Consider the following 21,932-nt stretch of genomic DNA (forward strand, 5'->3'; position numbering starts at 1 on the left):
GTATCTAATGGGAAGATGTTGAAGATAAAGAAAAGTAAGTTAATAAAACATGATATTATTTTCTAAGTATGTAGGTTTCAAAGAATTTCCTTTAGACATTGTGAAGTTTGTGCTAAGTAATTAAATTGTATAAATGGTGTTGTGGTGTCCATTAATCACAATGGGAGAGATTGTTGGAATCATTATCAAAGGAGTGAAGATTAGAGATTGCTCAATTCCAAATGATTTGTTGACTCCAAATGAATCTTGGGATCAAATCATCATGTTCATGTTGTCGTGATTTGATAACCATAATTAGTTCTTCATATACACATATATAATATTTATATAAGAAATTAATAAAAATGTTTTGATGAGTTGAAGGAATACCTAAAAGAAAGATCTATTACTTTCAAGTCATGAACCAATAACATTTATTCATAAATCAAATTTAATAATCTAATTATATCTCTACACTTAACATTATGTGAATGGAAAAAATTGAGGCAAAAGTGAAGATTTCCAACAAATTCTATGCTTGGAAAAAATAAAGGCTATGATAAAAGTGAAGATTTTGAACAAATGGTATTACATCCACTCCTCCATTTCCAAAGCAAAGTGAAGATAAAAATCTATCCTATCTACAGATCCCCTTCATCTTTTACTATTCTAGTTTTATTTCTTATAAAATTAAACAAAAGACTCAAAACGTTAACACACTCCCTATCATAATATTCAACCGGCATAAGTGATAAGGTCCAACCTCTTTTTCAAAAGTCAACAAGAGCCATCCTTAAACATCATAGACTAATGGAAAAATTAAGCTTAAAAAATAAGTGAACTTTGACTATCTAACAATTTTAGTCTCATAATGAAGCCTTAGTATGTGATGTTTAAGCCTTCTTTTGAATAATAAGTCTCTATAGATATTCTATAGGGAAGCTTGGGCACTTTGACTTCAAAGTTAAGGACTTCAAGAACTCACTATATTATTGGTGTCTTCCTATAGTCGTGAAGTGACCACCACAATCCAATGTTCATCAAATGTTCAATTTGCTTACCAATATTTTCCTTATCAAGCCCTTGGTCAACGACATCAAGTATGTGGACCTTGCCTCATTCATACTACCAACCTTGCTGACCAAACTCATATTATATTAAGGGTTAAGATTGTCTAGAAGAATCTAGAGAAGAGGCTTCCATTGTACAATCTGGATTAGATGTACAACATTCTAGGATATAGAATACTCTAGAAAAGGATTTTCTAGATTTTGGTATTATATGTATAAATATGTGATGTGCACATACAAGTTGTGTATTGTTAGAAGACATTTGAAGGTTTGATGTATGTAAGCAAGCTATATTAATATATTGTTGTTTATTAGTTATATATATCTATTTTTTGGCTCTATTTTTCCCTACTTTCTACATTACCGCAGTTATTACTTTGTTTTTTTATGTTGTTCATGGCATATTTTAACATGATATCAGAACTTAGGCTTAGCTAGAAATAGAATTCTATGTGGTTTAGCTGGAGATTCATTTAGAGGTTGAGCTAGAGATTCAATAGAAATATCTTGAGAGAGATTTGGTGCAAGAAATACATTGTTGGAAGTGGTTCATTTGCAATGTTGATTTTTTTTGCTAACATGGGCTCTTCAAATGAAGTTTTTTCTATATTTGATGGACTGGTTTTGCAGATTGGAAGATTGCTGTCAAAAATGCTTTTGGAGAAAAGGCCTTATAGAGGATAGTGAATAAGGAGATTGGAGAACCCCAAACTAATAAATGAAAAGAGATTTGGAGACGCAAGTTCAAGCAAGCTAGAGGTATTATTGCTAAAGCTTTAAACCCCAAGCTCAATAGAAGATTCGCTAATATTGATGATCCAATAGTGTTGTGGGATACTTTAGAAAAAGATTATAAAGATGCTGATATTGCTAACGTATTTAGCATAGAGGACTAATTAGTGAAGTTGGATCCATCCTATTTTGAAAAAATAGCCAATTATTTCAATGTATTTACTTTTTCAAATTCTCAACTATAGAAAATAGGTGTTGAATATGAAAAGAAAGATTTTTAGTTGATTATAGTGATTGAAAGTAAGCTCCCATAGCCATACAAGGTATTTAAGGAATCAAGGAAAATGATTATTCAACTAAATCCTTATACTCCACAACAAACTTTTGATAAATTTTTTAAGTCTATTATAGATGAAGAAGCCCAACTTATTAAAGAAGGGCATATTAAGAAAAATTATGCATATGAAGCTAGAAGTAATTTTTTTATGAATGACAGAAAGAAGAATTGGTGAGGATATAATAAATTTCAGACTAATGAGAGTTCAAACCATACTTTTAGAAATGATAGTGAAGAGAAAAAAGGTGGAAGAAAACCAATTATTTGTAGGTATATTGGTGGTGAAAATCACATGGAGAATTTTTTTTGAAAAAGAAGGACAATGAAAGGAAGCAAAACAAGCCCAAGCAAGGAAAGTTTAAGGATGGCAAGAAGGATAGATACAACTTTGTAGCCATCTCCACAAAAAGAGAAGATAAAACATGTAAGGAGGTAACTACTACGCCTAAAATAAAATCTAATGTTAAGGGAGGGTATTTTTCTTCAGATTCTATTAAAGAATGGATTTTAGATTTAGGTGCATCATTCCACATGACTAGAGATAGATCTTTTCTTACTGATTTTTATTAAGGAAAGAATTTAGATCAAGAAATTACTATTGGTAATAAAATGAAATGGCCAGTTATAGGTACATGAATTTTTAATGTAACAAATGGGTCTTTCAAAAATATATTATTGGATGAAGGATTAAGGGTGAATCTAATTTCAGTATTCAAAATAGTTCAAGCTAGATATGAGTTTGTTGTTACTATTGATCAAGTCATTGTTAGAGATAGAAAAGACCCAACCAATATAATTGTCATTGGTAGAGTTGATCATGAAGACACTCTTTTGAAATTTGTGGGATTTGTTGATGAAGATTTTAAACACTCTCATGCTTATATTTCTCAAGCTAATTATATGTCAAAACTTTGGCATGTTAGACTTGGACATATCAATTATAGGAAATTGCAAGATATGGTTAGAATGGATATGATCAAAGGATCAACAAAATCTCACCATCTGAAGGAGTTTGTGAAGGATGTGTAATAGGGAAACCTCACTAAGATCCTTTTGATTTAGGTAAAGCATGGAGAGCCAATCATCCATTACAACTCATTCATAGTGAATTATGTGAACTAGGCTATGCCTCACTTTTAGGTGGCAGGTATCTCCTCACTTTTATTGATGATTATAGTAGAAGAGTATGTGTTTATTTCATTGAAAGAAAGAATGAGGTACTTGAATTTTTCCAAAAAGTTAAGGCTTTTGTTGAGAATCAGTGTGGGAAAACAATTAAATTCTTAAGAGCAGATAATGGGGGTGAGTATTGTAACTATACATTTGTGTCATTTTGTGAGAATTGTGGAATTAAATAGCAAAAAAAGTACCATATACTCCTCAACAAAATGGGGTGGCTAAACGAATGAATATAACTCTTCTAGAAATGGCTCATTGTATGCTACATTTTAAAAGTTTACATAATACATTTTGGGGTTTGGCTATTTTTTGTGCTGCATATATTGTGAATAGATTTCTAACTAAAGCCCTCACAAATATCACCCCTAAAGAAGCTTGGAGTGCTAGAAAACCCCACATTGGTTATTTTAAAGTATTTGGATGCATTTCTTGGGCACATATCCCTGATGAAAAGAGGAAAAAGTTAGAACCAAAGAGTCACAAGTGTTTTTTTATGGGTTATAGTAAAGAATCAAAGGCTTATAGGTTATATGATTTGACAATAAATAAGGTATTTGTTAGTAGAGATGTGAAGTTTGATGAGCATTCACAACTTATGACAAAAACTACTTCTCCTATTCTAGAAAAAATTGAAGACTTTATTGATAAGGATGATGTATGCATTGCTGATACAAACAAAATTACTAATACTTTTGATTAGCCATTATCTGTAGGTAGTGATAATGAAGATGTTTTTCTAGCAAGACAAAAGACAAGAAGTCTTGAAGAAATATATAGGCAAGGCTTAATGATCCAAGGAAGGAATGGTTGTGCTCTTATGGCCAAAGCATTACAAGCAAATGATCCAAAATCCTATGAGAAAGGTTGAGGGAAGAAAGAATGGGAGCCAGCCATGAAAGAAGAATATGATTCATTAATGGAAAATAAAACTTGGGAACTTTTACCTCGGCCCCAAAGTAAGAATATTATTGGTTGCAAGTGGGTTTACAAAACAAAATTTAGATCAAATGGTGATATAGAGGAATTCAAGGCTGCATTGGTTGCTAAAGGATTTAATCAAAAAGAAGGTGTTGAATATGAAGAAACATTTGCTTCTTTCATTAAAATGAATACAATTAGGAGTTATTTTAGCTTTGGCTGCAACTCTTGTGCAGTATGTTCATCAAAAGGACGTAAAAAATGCTTTCTTAAATGGAGATTTATATTAAGAACTCTATATGAATCAACCTCTAGGTTTTATAGATCAACAACATCCTAATCATGTTTGCAGATTAAAGAAGTCACTCTATGGACTTAAGCAAACACCAAGAGCATGGAATGAGAAGATTGATAGGTATTTTCAGCTTCATGGGTATAAAAAATTTAAATCATCCAAATATTTATGTGAAGAAGGTGAAAGATGACATCATCATTGTTGTAGTTTATGTAGATTATTTACTCATTGTTAGACCAAACATTAAATTTTAATCAATGACTTGAAATTGGCTCTCAAAGGGGCATTCTATATGACTGATTTGGGTGAACTAACTTATTTTCCTGGCTTGCAAATTAGTAGGCTTCATGATGGGTTGTTTATCTCTCAAACAATATATGTTTTGGTTCTTTTAGAGAAATTTAAAATTCTTGATTGCAAGCCAACCCCTACTCCTTTCCAATCTAGAGTCAAGCTTACTAAGGAATGCACCTCCAAGAAAGTACATCCTTCTCTATATAAACAACTTGTTGGTAGTTTGGTTTATCTAACTCATTCTAGACTAGACATTTGTTTTGCAGTCAATCTAGTGTCTCAATTTATACACGAACCTAAAGAAAGTCATTGGATGGTTGCCAAGAGAATTTTGTGATATGCTCATGGAATAATGTACTATGGCATACATTACAATTATAAGCCCCCAATTTATTTGCTTGGCTTTACAAATTTAGATTGGGGCAGTGAGATTGATGATAGAAAATCTACTAGAGGCTACATTTTTCAGCTTGGCTCAAATTCAATCACATGGAGTAGCAAAAAACAAGCCACTACATCACTATCTTCATGTGAAGTACAATATAGAGCAAAAAAAAGTGGAAAAAGAAGTAGTTTGGGTCCAACATCTTTTATGTGAGCTTGGATTTGAACAAAGTTTATATACTGCTTTGTATTGTGATAATCAATGTGCTATACAAGTTGCAAGAAATCCTATTTTTCATGCTAAAACAAAGCACATTGAAATTGATGTTCACTATATCAGGGATCTTGTTCAAGAAAATATTGTTAATCTTCAATTTTGTCCAAGTGAAGATTGAACAATAAAATATATTTACTAAGAGTATGCTTGAGGCTAAATTTCTCAAGCTACAGAGTATGCTCAATATGATTGAGTTGAACATTAAGGGGAGATAGTCATATAATGCTCCCCTCTTGCCCTCTCTTTTGTATTTTTTTGTAGCCAAGCTTAAGGGGGCATGTTAAGGGTTAAGATTGTCTAGAAGAATCTAGAGAAGAGGCTTCCTAGAGCCTTCCATTGTACAGTCCAGATTAGATGTAGAACATTCTAGGATATAGAATACTCTAGAAAAGGAGTTTCTAGATTTTCATATTACATGCATAAATCTGTGATGTGCATTTACAAGTTGTGTATTCTTAGAAGACATTTGAAGGTTTTATGTATGTAAGCAAGCTAGATTAATATATTTTTGTTTATCAGTTATATATCTCTATTTTTTGTCTCTATTTTGCCATGCTTTCTACATTATAGTAGTTATTACTTTATTTTTTATGTTGTTCATGGCCTATTTTAACATATTAGAGGCATCAAGCTCTCTATCCAATGCACGCCTTCCACAAGTAATTTCTAGAGTGATGATGCCAAAGTTAGAAATATTTGATTTAGATCTAGCCTTGTGTGTTTCGAAACACTCCATTGTGATATAACCTAGGGTTCCACTAGGGTTTGTGTAGTATGATGTGTTATCATGCTCCATCAAGTAGGCCAAACAATAGTCTCCAAGGCATGCCACAAAGTTGTAGTCCAACATTATGTCGCTAGATCTAATCTCTCTATGTAGAACACATGGGCTTGATTCATGTGGAGATGTTTAAGAGTTGAAGCCAAGCTGCTCAATATTCTGAATCTCATGCTCCAACTCAGATCTTCAATCTGAGCATGTCCAACAAAAATTTTTTTGGTGATGGATCATAGAGTATGATTCAAATGTTGATGTAAAAAAGATATGCACAATCAAATCTAGAAGCTCTTACAAACAAATAGCTAATGATGGATCATAGATTTTAATCAGAAATGTTGATATAAGAAAAGGTATACACAATGAATTCTAGAAGCTCAAAAAGACAAACAAATACTTGATGATAGATCATAGAGTGTGATCCGAAATGTCAATGTAAAAAATATTATACACAATCATAGAGTGTGATCAAGAATGTTGATATAAATATACACAATTAGATTTAAAAGATCAAAATTGCATATGAATACCTGTCCAAGCTGTAATTCGACATGTATTGGTAAACTAGAAGAAGTTTGTCACTTTTTTCATGGCACCATTGCAAAAGAGGAACCAAATTGGGATGGGACAAGCTGTCAAGTATTGCAATTTTTTATTTGTATTTCTTAAGCCCATCTGAGTTCTTTGAGATTCTTTTCATCGCCATTATTTTTCCATCCTCTAGATTTCCTCTTTAAACACTTTTGAATCTTCACTAAATTTAGCAATCAGGCTACTTAGCTCTTCAAAACTATCTCAAGAAGGAACAATTTAAAAGATTTTATAGAACATCCAATTAGATAATTTTAGGAAAATATTCATTTACGTCTTAGATTTGAATGGATTTATTGGGTTGCCTTTAAATATCACATACTAAGGAATAAATTAAGCTTGAAAAAATAAGTCAACCTTGACTATTACCACTTTTAGGCTAGGAATCGATCCTTAGTGTTTGATGTTTAAGACGTCTGGATTTGGAAACCTATGTTTTATGAGAATTAGTTCACAAGTACTAGAAAACCTTAAACAAATTTTATGTCTTATGAACTATTCATTTGAAAGCCTCTTAAGTTCATCAATTGATAAGTATTAGATATTCTCCATGAGAATTCAAACATGCAGATACTTTTTAAAGAAACTCACTAATCTATGTTTCATGAGAATTGGTTCACTAGAACTCATTTTTCATGAGAAAGAATGAAAAACTTAGCACTTTTTCTAAAATCTTAAATAAGTCTTGTGTCTTATGAACTATTCATTAGAATGTCTCTTAAGTTTATCAATTGATAAATAAGAAATGTTTTCCATGACAAGATAAGTTATAATATTACTATGAGAATTCAAACTATTCCATTTTTTTAACAGAAACCTATTTATATATGTTTCATGAGAATTGGTTCACTAGAACTCATCATCTTTCATAAGGAAGAATGAAAAACTTAGCACTTATTATAAAATCTTAAATAAGTTTTGTGTCTTATGAACTATTCATTAGAAAGACCCTTAAGTTTATCAATTGATAAATAAGAAATATTATCTATGCCAATATAAATTATAACATTTTTAATTGAAACCCATTAATATATGTTTTGTGAGATTGGTCCACTAGAACTCATCTTTCATAAGAAAGAATGAAAAACTAAACACTTATTGTGAGATCCTTAGCAAATTTTGTGTGTTATGAACTATTCATTAGTAAGCACCTTAACTTTATCAATTGATAAGTAAGAAATATTTTCCTCACAAAAAGTTGGACTCCTTTGCAATCCAAAACTAGCTGCTTACATCTAGAGGAAAAAAACAACAGATAATTTCAAATGGGTCAAATTTGCAAATAAAAGGGTCAATCTTAGGGCGACACAAGAATGTTTTAAAGAGGAATTTTGAAAATGCACTTTCATTACCAGATGACCTTATCACCCCTCATGTCTAACTATTGAAGGAGACAACATTGATAGGTAAGTGCTGGGACTCTTCATTACTTGTTGAAGATATTTTGTTATGGGCCAACTGTAATTGGAAAGGGGTTAAGGAGATATTCTATTTAGAATCTAATTCTAGTTTTTTTGTTGTGTTGTTTGAGTCCAAAAATCATAGAGATAATGCTCATAGAAAAAAAAACTAGTTCTATCTTGGATCAGGCTTATTCACAATTCCTTGGAGTCCAAATTTTTTCCTAGATTCTGCAATTTGTAGCTATATGCCTTTGTAGTTATCTTTTCCTTGTATGCCCATAGAATATAGAGATCTATACATTGTTGAGCTTATAGCCAACAAACTATGAATATTTTTGAAACATGACCTAATTCCATTTGAATATTTAAGGAGAACTGTTAGAGTATGTGTCTTACTAAGTCTTAACAAAACTTTCCCCAATTAAATAAGTCTAGACTCTATATATCTAACATGGAATCAAATAATCAACATTGAAGCTGCCAAAACAATTCAGCTGCATGAAGAGAAGTTGGGTCATTTTACCCATCAATGTGGTGACTCAAGTAGTGGGAATATTGTGGTTTGTAGAGATCCCTCCTCAAATCCTTATAAATGTAGCCTTATTCAAAAAAGAGATGAACACCAATCACTTAATCATGAAAAGGACTATGATTTGAGTCTTGGAAGGGCTTTGTCATATAGGGAACCTCTCAGGCATTCTTCTACCTACAACCTCTCTCAATATAATGACAGCAATGTTGTTTGCATTGGGAAATTTTTGATCAGACGTGTCAATTCAAGAACTTCCCTTCAACATATACCTCTACTTTAGTGTTAGCCTCCAAATATATATTAATGAATGATACTTCATTTAAGTTGGCTTTGAACTTTACCTACCTAGATTCAGTTGTTGTTTCCATTCAAGGAAATATTCTACATTAGCTACTTCTAGAATTGTAAAATTTGTTGCTAGGCTATCCTAACTTTGGTAACTAGTTGGCCCAAGTTTAGCCACACTCGTTGCCCATCTCTCCTCAAGAAGTTTGCTAAATCACATGCATGGATTATAGGAATTTAAATGAATAAACATCATCATTTGGTAAGTATCAAGTAGTAGGGATTATGGTGGAATCTAAAGGAAAATTAAACCCAATGGTACAACAGATAGTTTTCAAAGTGGCATATGATTTGATACGAGAAATTGCAGAAGGAGAATTTTTTGGTAAATTTAAGGATTGCACTGCCCCTTTATACTAAAACACTGATCATTCATGCCTACCAAAATTTAGTCTTCAAATTGTTTGCTTTACACTAGAAGGTAATATTTATGAAGAACCATCAGAAGAGACTAAGGAGGAGTACACATGTCAAAATTGCATGAATGGTGGAGATGCTTCTCTATTAAAATCCAAGGATAGTTTTGAATTTTCTAAGATTTTTTCTATTTCAAAAACCCCTACAAAAAAATTGATAGCAGCTGGGAAAAGTCCCCTAGGCCTAAAGGAAGAAAATCAAAAAGCACAAAAACTAAAGAGGAGATTGAAGCTGGTACCTAATCCACCATAGTAGAGAAATTTGCGAATCTGAGATGTTTTATGAGAAGAACCAAGCATTCTTCTCGACTGCAATGAAGCTAATATCATGGAGTGTCAAAGGCATTAATGCCTTTAACAAAAGGCTTAGGGTCAAAAAACAACTTGACTCTTCGCAAGTTGACATTCTGCTATTACAAGAAACAAAATTGTCAAATGAGAATTATCACAAGACAGTCTGAGGATGGCCCAAATGGCATTCAACACATAGCTAAAGCTTTGGTGCTTCAAGGGGGCTTGTAACTCTTTGGAATCTGAAGATAGTTATTGGACAGTTAGTCTCTCAAGGACCGAATTAGCAACTTCTTTCCTTTCAGCACTACAATCTATCTTTCATGTTCTTTAACATATATGATCCATCTTCCATTATTGGGAAATTAATATTATGGAAGCAACTATCAAATATGTTTTAGAGATTTCAAGATCAAAACATTATTTTAGGTGGGAATTTCAATGCAATAACATCTTTACATGAGAAGAAAGGAGGTATTTTACCCCCATCTAGAACAGTGGAAGACTTTATGGCTTTCATCAATGACAACAATTTATTTGATATTATTTTGTCTAAAGGCACCTTTGCATGGAACAATAAAAGAGATGGCTTTTGTCAAATTACAAAGTGGTTAGATAGATTCTTGGTTTCCCCTAGTTGGAAATTGCAGAACTATGCCCTTTCTGCTGATATTCTTCCATATTCAGCATCTAACCATTTTCATATTGTCTTAAATCTTTCTAAAGAATTTCATTATAAATCCTTTAAAAAACCCACAATCAAATTTGAACGTATGTGGTTCAGACACCCACATTTTCTTTCTCTGCTGCGTCAATGGTGGGTGAGTTCTCCAAACTGTGAAGGCACTAAAATGTATCACTTTTATCACAAAATCTAGTATGTGAAGGGTAGGATCAAACATTGGAATAAACATGTTTTCAAAAATATTTTTCACCAAAAAAATTGTGTGTGCAAATAGTTGCATGCAATTAATGAACATGTGATTGTCAATAGTTTGGATTTGGACACATTTTTAAAACAAAATAATCTTCAAGCTAAATGGGAAGAGTTGTGCAAGACGGAAGAGGAATTCTGGAGGCAGAGATCCAGAGAAATTTGGCTTGAGAAGGTTGATAAAAATACGAAATTCTTCCATATGTCAGTTAAGCAAAGAAGGTTTGCAAACACTATTTTCAAGATTGAAGAAGCTTCTTCAGGTAGAATACCTAAAGAATCTTAGGAAATCAAGGCCGAAGGGAAGACTTTTTTCAAAATTTGTTAACTCCACAGACTGATCGCTATTCATCTCATATTTGTGATCATGAACTACTTGATGCTATCCCAACATTAGTGTCTAGAGAAGACAACATACAATTAATGGTCTGGTTCACTATGATGGAATTACAAAATGTTGTCTTTTCCTTGCCTCTAGATAAAGCCCCTAGCCCTGATGGATTTATAGCACCTTTTTTCCAAAAATGTTGGGATGTGATTGGATTTGATCTTCTAGCAGTAGTGGAAGAGTCTCATAAAAATGGAGTCATGCTAAAGAATTTTAATATCACAAATATTGCCTTGATCCCCAAGTCCAAAACGTCTAAAGCTTTTTTAGATTTCAGACCCAATCCACTATGCAACATGGTGTATAAAATAATCACAAAGGCAATTTACATGAGATTGCAAAATATCTTAACCAAAATTATATCTCCAAAGTAGGGAGGTTTGTGCTGGGTAAAGAAGTAATGGAAGGTGTCATTATCGCACATGAGACTCTACACACAATCCATTCCAAACAATCTCCTGCTGTGATGATCAAGCTTGACATGATCAAACAATATGATTATGTGCAATGGACCTTTTTGTTTAAAGTTCTCTAGAAGTTTGGTTTCAACACAAAATGGTTTAAATGGATCAAATCATGTATCTCAGGTGCATTCTTTTCAGTCATTATAAATGGTGACTTAGTTGGTTTTTTCAAATCTAGCCAAGGTGTATGACAAGGTGACCTGTTATCTCCAACACTATTTATCATTATGGCTGAGACATTTAGTAGAATTATTAAAGCTAAACAAGTTCAGCAAAGATGGGTTGGTATTTAGATGGAAGGTACTCCTTTTGAAATCACTCACTCATTTTTTGTTGATGATACATTGCTATTTGGGAAAGCCAATGTTTAGGAAGCTAAGGTAATTAAAAGAACTTTAGACTTATATCTTGAAGTCTCGGGACAAAGGGTAAATGTTCAAAAGTCAAAAGTATATATTTTCTTTACCAATCCAGTAATCTCGAGAAAATTGATCAATATTATTGGTTTCTCTAAAGAACAACTACCATCATTATATCTCGGTATCCCTTTATTTGCTAGTGATAATAAAGCTATTTTCTAGAAACCAATTGTAAACAAGATCAAGAGTAAGATCTCTAATTGGAAATATCGATGGCTTTCTCTATTAGAGAAAATTATGCTAGTCAAATCCATCTTAGCTTCTATTCCAAACTACTCTATGTCTATCGTAAAAGCCCCATCTGTTATTATCAGATAGATTGGAAAAATTATAAGGAATTTTATTTGGAATAGAAATATGTCTAGTGAGAAGAAAGTCCCTTTGATCTCATTAAAGGAAATGATTTATGACAAAGACAGTAGTGGAATTGGTTTACATGACATGAGTAAGAGAAACATCACTTTTGGTGCCAAGCTCATTTGGAGGATGCTCAGGAATCCTGAAAGTAAATGGTGTAATATTATACAAGAAAAATATTTAGACTCTCTGGATTCTAATATAATTATAAATGTTGTTGATCCCCAAAATGGTTCAGCCATGTGGAACTTTCTAATATCTTCAAGGAATATCATTACAAACTTTGTCTCTTGGGAGGTGCATAATGGTGAATCGGTGAAATTTTGGGAGGATTCTTGGCATGGTTTGCCTCCATTATCTTATGATAATGATTTGAGAGATTTTATTCACATAATCAAAGACAATTGGGGTGAATTTTTGATAGACTATATCTTGGCTATTGAAAGATTCTCTGGTAAAGTCTTTTGGAAAGATCCCTTTATTTTACCAATTTCTTATAGTCAAAACAACATTTGTTCAAAATCATGACAGCAAGAAAGATATTCTTGAATAGTGAAAATGATGTCTTGATTTGGGCCCCTTCTCCAAATGGAAAATACTCCATTAAAGCTAGATACTAAGCTTTGAAACTGGTGGAGCAGCATGAAACAAAACAATGGGCATTTTTTTCTGCTAGAATAATATAGTTTTTCCCAAGGCAGGTTGCTTTTCTTGGCTTCCACTTCAAAAAAGAATTTTAACTAGTGACAGGCTCCAAAAACTTAACATATCGTAGCCTTTTCAATGTGTCTTATCCAATGAAGATGTGGAAATTGTAGACCATTTATTTATTCAATGTTCTTTTGCCCAACAATGTTGGAACTTTGTCATGAAAAAACTTAACCTTTCGATGCCCCTACCATACACATTGTGGGAATTGTTTCAATCTTGGTTGATCCTCTTCTCTAAATCCTTCTTTGCTTGCATTTGGAAATGTTCTCCTGCACTTGTCATTTGGGAAATTTGGTGGGAATGTAACAAATGAATATTTAGAAATGTTACCAATTCCTTAGATTTGGTCCTTAAGGGTTTAGAAAAGTTAATTTTGGATGTGGTCAATGCTCGTGTCAAAGATAAGATCAGCAACTATAGCTTCACCCAATGGGATAACTCCATTCTTAAAAGATGGAACCACATTTCTATTCCTCCATTTATGGCCTCCTCTCCTCCAAAAAACCATGTTGACAGATCTCAAATCAAGTGGCTACCTCCGACCAATGGCTGTATCAAAATGAACTTCGATGGATCTTCGAGAGGCAATCCCAGAAAAGCTGGTTGTGGCATGTGTTTACTACGAAACCATTTGGGTGAAGTTCTTGCATTCAAATGTCTCTCTTTACCCTCAAGCATGAACAATACAACAGAGGCACTTGGATTACTTTATGGTTTAGTTTTGGCCAAGAACTTGGAATTAAAAGTGATTCATATTGAAGGTGATTCCACTCTCATAATTAATGCTTACATCAAGAGAAAAATCATTAATTGGAGAATCAAATATATCATGTCTAGAATTTGGTATTTGATCGACTTGTTTGACTCTTGCCTCATTTCACATACTTATAGAGAAGGAAATTTGGCTACCGATCTTTTAGCAAAATGGGGATCCGATGGCATTGATCTTGATTCCACAAGACTAAGTATCCATGTGACAGACTTTCCAGATTTAGCACACATTATTGATCTAGATAAAGAGCTTTATGCTACTAACTAGGAATCTTTCTTTTCAATGTAAATGTAATTGATATTGATCTGCTCTTTTGTATCAGCTATGACTTGGGGTTTTCTTTCTGAATTCTTTCCCTAACGAGCTCTTGAAAATCTGGTATATTTCTATTTATATATATTTATATGGTGCCTCTACCACCTTTGCTTTAATATATATATATATATATATATATTCCTTGACAAGATAAAGTATAATATTATTATGAGAATTCAAACTTACAATTTTGTTTTTAATAGAAACCTATTAATCCATGTTTCATAAGAATTGATTTACTAGAACTCATCTTTTATGAGATAGAATGAAAAACTTAACACTTATTTTAAAACCTCAAACAAATTTATCAACTGATAAATAAGAAATATTTTCCATAGCATGATAAATTATACTATTACTAAGAAAATTCAAACTTATATAAATAAAAAAAAACTAAAACTTGTTAATCCATTGAAAACAAAAGTAAAAAAAAAAAATCTTCCCTAGAAGTATTATCAGATAAATATTAAAAATTGTACCCGAGGGCTTACACTGAGACTTATTTCATCGTTGAGCTTTTTAGTAACTTCATCATTCTTCAGTCCGTTGGGATCGAAAATTGGCATGTCTCTAACCATTTTTACTCCTTTCTTACTCTTTACCCTGTACATTGCTGCCCCAAGGATAAGCATAACCGCAACCATGGCCACCAGAGGAGCAATTATCATAGAAAGATGTTGTACTTTACTATGCCCCCAACTGGTTTCGCTTGAAAAAATCCATGCGATGATAGTGTGCATCTGGTTGGAAAGTCCAGTTGAAGCAGAGAAACCAACTTTGACCTCTTTAGGCAGATAATCCGAAGAATTCAGAGAATAAGTCAGCGTAGGAATTGTAGGACGAGGAGAAGTGAAGTCTGATCTGTTATTAGCCATAAACACCTTGAACTCCTTAGGTTGCCTAGAATAATCAATCCACACTTCCCAAGTTTGTCCGCTGTTAAGCCTCTCAGACAAAGAAATATTCTTGATAGAAGTGATATTATTGATGTCAATACCCACGTGATTATCATCCGGATCATGCGCATTGACGCTAAAGTATTCATCAATTATATCATTTTTGAACGTATCAAATTCAATAGCAATTATTTGGGTTGACGATTACAATTGGTTGAACTGTTGAACAGTCCAAGCCACATACCTTATCCGTCTACTGGGGGCTCTGCGACACAAGGAGCCATGAAGAAGGCAAGACCATCAGCATAATAGTCCTCTGTGGTTTGTATTGCACGGTGTATTTTGAACCTAAAATAGGATTGGAAGTTTGCAAGGGTTTCAGAAGATTTACGCCAAATTTCAATGGGTGTTTTGTAAATTTAGGCTCCAACTGAAAATTTCACCGTACAAACAACGTGTAAGTTCAATGCCATCCTCAGAACTTGTAGCATTTTCAAGTCTTTCAATGAAACTATTATCACTTCATTTTCAAATTCGAGATAATCGAACTATATTTTTGTTAGTCATTTCCTTTATAAAAAAGTGACACAGGTTTGTACTTTTACCCGGCCATGTAAATGAACAACTTCTGAGAAGAATAGTTCTATTACTTTAGTTGTGCATCGTTGGTCATTTTACAAGCAATAAAATGGATCATTTTAAAAATCGATCAACAACCACCAAAATAGAATCATTACCTTGCTGAGTGTGTGAGAGACCCAATACAAAATCCATACTCAAGTTAGTCCATGTTTGGTGGGTACTGGTAAAGGCGTGTATAATCTTGTATTCTGTGAATGTCCTCTAGCCACTTGATAGATTCTGCACCTTGCCACATATTTAGTGATGTCCCTCTTTATCTTGGGCCAATAATACTTATCTTCAACCAAGTTTATTGTTTTGTTCTTTCCAAACTATCCAGCTAGTCCATCACTATGAAATTCTCCGATAATATTTTCACATGGATCCATCTGGTATATGTAGTCATTTACCCCTAAAGAGGTAATCATCCTACATAAAATAGTCACCTTTCACATGATCTAACTTACCATAAGAAGAAGCCTTTAGCTATTCTAAAATTTCCCAAAAATCATCATTAGTTTCATACAAGGCCTTAATAGCATCAAAACTAGTAACCTCGGTTTCTATTATGGTTAATAATGTACCACGCCTACTCAAGGCATCAACAACCTGATTTTTTTTTCTAGACTTATGTTTCTAGAAATAGGTATATCCTTGCAAAGTAGATACCCACTTGGCATGTTGACTATTCAACTTCTTTCATGTGTTGAGATATTTGAGAGCAATATGATCAGTAAATAGCACAAACTCATGTGGGACTATATAGTGCCTCGAATGTCTTAATGCTTGAATAATTGCATAAAACACTAGATCATAGGTAGAATAATTCTTTCTTACTTCATTCAATTTCTCACTAAAGAAGGCCACAAGCTTACCTGCTTGGATAAGAACAATGCCTATCCCAACATGTGAAGCATCACACTCTACTTCAAAAACTTTATCAAAATTTGGAAGTGTCAATATAGGAGCTTCAGTTACCATTTACTTCAAGAATTTAAAACTCTCTTCAACATCTATTGTCCATGTGAACTCCCTTCCTCTGGTATAGTCTATTATGGGTGCTACTATACTGCTAAAATTTCAGATAAACTTTCAGTAGAAAGTTGCCAACCCATGAAAACTTTGTACACTTATTATACTAGAAGGACTGGGCCATTCTAGGGTTTCTCCTACCTTTTTTGGGTCCATTTGAACACCATCTTGATAATTGAAAAAACCTAGAAAGGTCAAACTAGTTTCCATGAACCTACACTTTTTCAAGTTTGCAAAGAGGTTTTCCTTCTATAAGATACTCAAGATGATCCTTAGGTTTTGTAAGTGTTCTTCCTTGCTTCTACTATAGATCAGAATATCATCAAAGTAAACTACAACAAACTTACCAATGTAAGATCGCAACACTATATTCATCAAGGACATAAATGTGCTAGGTATGTTCAAACGCCCAAAAGGCATAACCATCCATTCATACAAACCATCTCTTGTCTTAAATGTTGTCTTCCATTCATCTCCCTCTTCAATGTAGATTTGGTGGTAGCCACTTTGGATATCAATCTTGTTGAAGTTCTTAGCCCCCACTAATTCATCCATCATGTCCTCTATTTGAGGAATAGGAAATTGGTACATAATGGTGATCTTATTGATTGCTCCTTTATTAGTGTACATCCTCCATGTACCATCCTTCTTTTGAGTCAACAATGTGGGTAATGTACACAGACTCATGCTTTCCCTAACCAAAACCTTTTGCATCAATTTTGTCACTTTTTTATTCAACTCTGCATGTTGTGTTGGATTCAATCGATTGGCTGCTTGATTAGGTACAGTTGCTCCAGCAATAAGATCAATATGATGTTGAATATCACTTTTGAGTGGGATATCATCAAGTAGTTCATCACAAGCAACATCAGAAAACTCGTCCAACACCTTCATTGCTTTAGGTGGCACCAAGTTTTCTTGTTCTTCTCCTCTTTTTAGAACTAGTGCATAAAAACAACCTGTTACTTTCATTTCTTTGACAAATTTTTTTTAGACAACATGTTTTCACTCTTCTTTTCATCCTTATGTGGCAATAGAGCTACTTTAGAACCAACCTTCCAAAATGTATAAATATTTTTCTCCCCATCATGTATGACCTTCCTATCATACTACAATGGTCTTCACAACAACATATGACAAGCATTTGTAGGGATAACATCACACCATATCTCATCTTTATAAAATTTTGCTATGGTAAATCTAACTAAACATCTTTTATCAACTATTACTTCATTTCCTTTCTTAAACCATGAAATATGATAAGGACAAGGATACTTTTCACATTGTAAATTTAATTTCTCTACCATTTCTCTAGATACCATATTCTCACAACTACCCCCATCAAATATAAATTGACATACCTTTCGACTAGAATTGCATCTAGTTCTGAAAATGTTGGTCCAGAGCCATGAGTCACCAAAGTTCTTTGTAGGAACTTCATTTTTTTCTATAATGATCATTGATCTCCTCATCATGAGCATTTCTCTCACATCTAGTGAAACTTCTTGCTTATCCTCTTTTGGCTGAACTAGTTTCATTCTAGGTTGTCTTCCTTGATTTAATTTTGACATGTTATGATTTGAGCATTCAAAAGCTCTATGTCCTTCTCCACATCTAAAATAGGTAAAGGGTCTCCATTGGTTTTCCCATCCTTTTTTGCTACCATAACCTCATCCTCGCTGAAATTCCCTTTATCTTTCCTATTTTACATGATCTTGTCTGGAAACTGTATTTCTTTTGAATCCTTGGGAGGATTCTCCTTAGCCATAATTAGAACCTCCTCAAAATAATGTTGAGGGACCTCTTCTTCCTCCTCTATCCCTCTAAGTGTACTATTGACTCTTCTTTTCTTGAGCCGTTAGAGCTAATTGGTAGGCTTCCTCCATATTGTTAACACGATGCATGCTCAAGTCATCTTGGATAGAGAATTTAAGGTCATTCATGTATCTAGCAGCCACCTTCTCATCATCTTCTTGATGCTCTATTCACATGGATAATGTATAGAACTCATTTGTGTACTCTTGTACAAAAGAAAAATTATTCTTCAAATTCTGGAACTTACGAAACAAGGTTTGTTAGTAATCCAGGGGTAAGAAATTTTCATGAAGCTTTTTCTCCATCTTTCTCCACATTTTGATCTTTTCCTTTTATTTTCTAGTTCATTCCTTCTAGAGGTGATCCCACCATATCTTTGCATGTCCTTTGAATTTTGTGCATGCAAACTTAATCTTCTTTTCCTTAGCCATAGGATTCCATTCAAAAAAATTACCCATCTTTTTTAGCAAGTCTCAAACTTTGATCTTGATCCCTTCATTTTTACCTTCTAAAGCCTAAAGCACTCTATCTTCATAGCTCAACTCTTCCAAGAATTTTTCTTCATTTTGATTAGTGCCTCTTCAATTTCCCTCTTCATCTAATTCATCCTCTCCTTGTGTTATCAGTATTCTTTGATTATCCATTCATTCATTCATCCATTCAATCTACCTCTACATATCCAACATAAATCTTTGCATTGGAGTGACACCTCCTCTCCCTCTTCCTCTTCTTCTCCCAACCATCTTCCCACTCTGATACCAAATTATGTAGCCCAAAACCTTCAAAATAATAACTCTAAAAATATTAGCACAACACAGATTTTTAGAATACCAAATTCTTCATTAAACTTCTCCAACTCTACTCTATCTCTACAATGAAAGAAAACATCAAATTTTTTTAGGAAAAATAGATTTTTTCATTTTTGGTATTTTTCAAAATCTATCTTATGAATCCTGATTCTTTCTAAGAAAATTCCCCAACTAAGGCAAGATGAATTGCCAACTAATCTATGAAATCAAGAATATGATTTCGGATTTATTACAAAAGCAACTTTCTAAGAAACTAGAATAAACACAGAAGTCCAATTTTTGGAAGCCAAGATGATATTTCGGGCTCCTAGAAAAATGTTGAAATGACCACCTATTGAACAAAGCTTGATCGACAATCCAAATAACACCTCCTTGCACAACTGCTTGGAAAATTTCAACCAAAACCCACATCTGAGTCAAAAGTTATGACTCCCAAAAGTTGATGCATCAATTGTGTTGGTTTATGGTGAAGGCTAATTTTAAGGAAAATAAGAAATGCTTACCTACTTTCAAATTTTATCTAAAGAGTGTTATTCTAGATTTAAAAATATTATTTAGATAAATGGATGATACTCTTAATATTAGTAGTAGTGTTGTACTATTTCTATTATTATTATTAATATACTTTATTTGAAATATTCAATTATTATTTTTTAATCTTTTAACATTCCTATTATACCTAATTGTATTTAATATTAGAATTTGTCTAACTAAATTTAAATTTATTTTTTCATAATCATTAAATTAACTTTTAATTTTTATTATTGTTATTATTATTTTATCCTTTTATTAAAACATTCCTACTATACCTAACTATATTTAATATTATATTTCAAGTAAATGGCAAATGCTAGCCACTACATGACACATGTTTTTATTTTAAAAATGTTTGAAAATTTAATATTTTGCATATGCCTTTCAAACCTATAAATACAAGGTCAATTTTCATAGTGACAAGTTAAGAAGGATACTAATGTTTACCAATTGATACCAATTGAATTCTTCTCACTTTTAATTTATGATTTTATAATTAAATTTTATTTTTTTTCACATATCTAATGCTTGTTTTATTTTTGTAGATATCAAAATATTTCAAGGCTAATATTTAACACAATTGAAATGTTAATTATATATAGTGTATTAAATGAATGACAAACTACAGCTCTATATCATATGGAAAATGCACTCTTCTATACTAATATCCCCTTAGTATTCTATTAGAACTTCATGCACACTTCTACCATAACACATGATTGCATTTTATAGAGTGCATGTGCTATGTTGCAACTTGGCACTCTTGAATACCCAATACCCTTCATGACTTGGTAATTAAATGTAATGTCCCCAATATTATTAAGTAATAATATTTTGTTATGTTGTTGAGAATCAACGTTTTTAATCTCTTAGGCCTGTTCGTTAATTTTTGTACTTGTCAGTTTATTGCTACTTTTGTAATCCTTCGAGAAGTTTCCCTTAAGCCCTTTATAAGGCCTTCTTATAGGTTTTTTTAGGCATGCAATTCGGATTAATTTTTTGTACTATGAATTCCAGTTGGAGTTCTGTTGTTCACCATTTTGGAAGTGGAAGACCTTCCCTACTTGGTTATTTTTGAGTTTTGGTGGGATTCAACCCTCACCCTATTACATCTATGTATTATTCGGCTCAGATCTAGAAAATTGGATTGTCATCATTGTTTGGCAATATTTATATCAATCTGTCATTATTATTCGTTTGACATTTATTGGTATCTCTAGTGAAGTCGATCACTTGTGTACAGCTTAACTGGGAATGTGGAAACTTGGTGCATGATTTGTGTGAGGAAACATTATTGATAGGATTTTGAATATCTTTGTACTTCCTTTGTACAATCCTCCTAATTGTACTGTACAAACATCTTGCCTCTACAGCCATACCCAAAACACCCTCGCCAGTCCTCACACCACTATATGCCATCAAACCCTTCCATATACTCCATGTATGGAAATCAACCATCATGTACAGTGGCAATCTTGCTTCACTGTATGGAAATCTACAATACGGCTTTGTTTCCACTCCTGCATCCATACTTTCTCCCCATGTTTCATACAACCTTCCTAATGTATGTTTGGATTGTCATTTAGTGTGTATAAATTGTTTAATCAGAAATCCCCCATAGATGGAACATTATAGTGGTATTAGAGCTGGTGATCTTGCCAACCTATGAGTGATATTGGATGCCACCAAGATCCTGATCAGTAGGAAGAATGGGTTAATTGAGTGCTAAAATGATGCAAATTCTAAGGGAGCTGACAAGTGGACAAAAAAAACTTAGTGAAACCATGTTAAATGGACAACAACAGCTCTGCGAGACCATGGCAAAGGGGTAAAGATCAAATTGGTGAGACCCTTTGACTTTTGGCATAAGGAAGGTCAAATGAAGGACACAATGAGCATGGTGAAAATTCTATCAATGAAAGGCTTCATATAGAGAGATCCCACACATGACCAATGATGCCAACATTTCCCCGATAGTTGGAACAACCTATGAAGCAAGAGCCTACTTTCCTTGAAATGCAAGATCAATTCCCTCAAGATTGGT

General features: G+C 33.1%; 2 pseudogenes; both read right to left on the reverse strand.

Annotated features, from left to right (window-relative positions):
• Positions 1-858: 858 nt before the first annotated feature.
• LOC149537454 (L-type lectin-domain containing receptor kinase IX.1-like) lies at positions 859-8,209 on the reverse strand (annotated as a pseudogene).
• Positions 8,210-14,636: 6,427 nt separating this feature from the next.
• The window catches only part of LOC149537455 (uncharacterized), a 49,420-nt pseudogene continuing 42,124 nt past the window's right edge, over positions 14,637-21,932 (reverse strand).

The sequence above is a fragment of the Cupressus sempervirens genome, chromosome 9 (assembly GCF_028749045.1).
Source record: "Cupressus sempervirens isolate cs-2001-9-10 chromosome 9, ASM2874904v1, whole genome shotgun sequence".
Taxonomy (NCBI): Eukaryota; Viridiplantae; Streptophyta; class Pinopsida; order Cupressales; family Cupressaceae; genus Cupressus; species Cupressus sempervirens.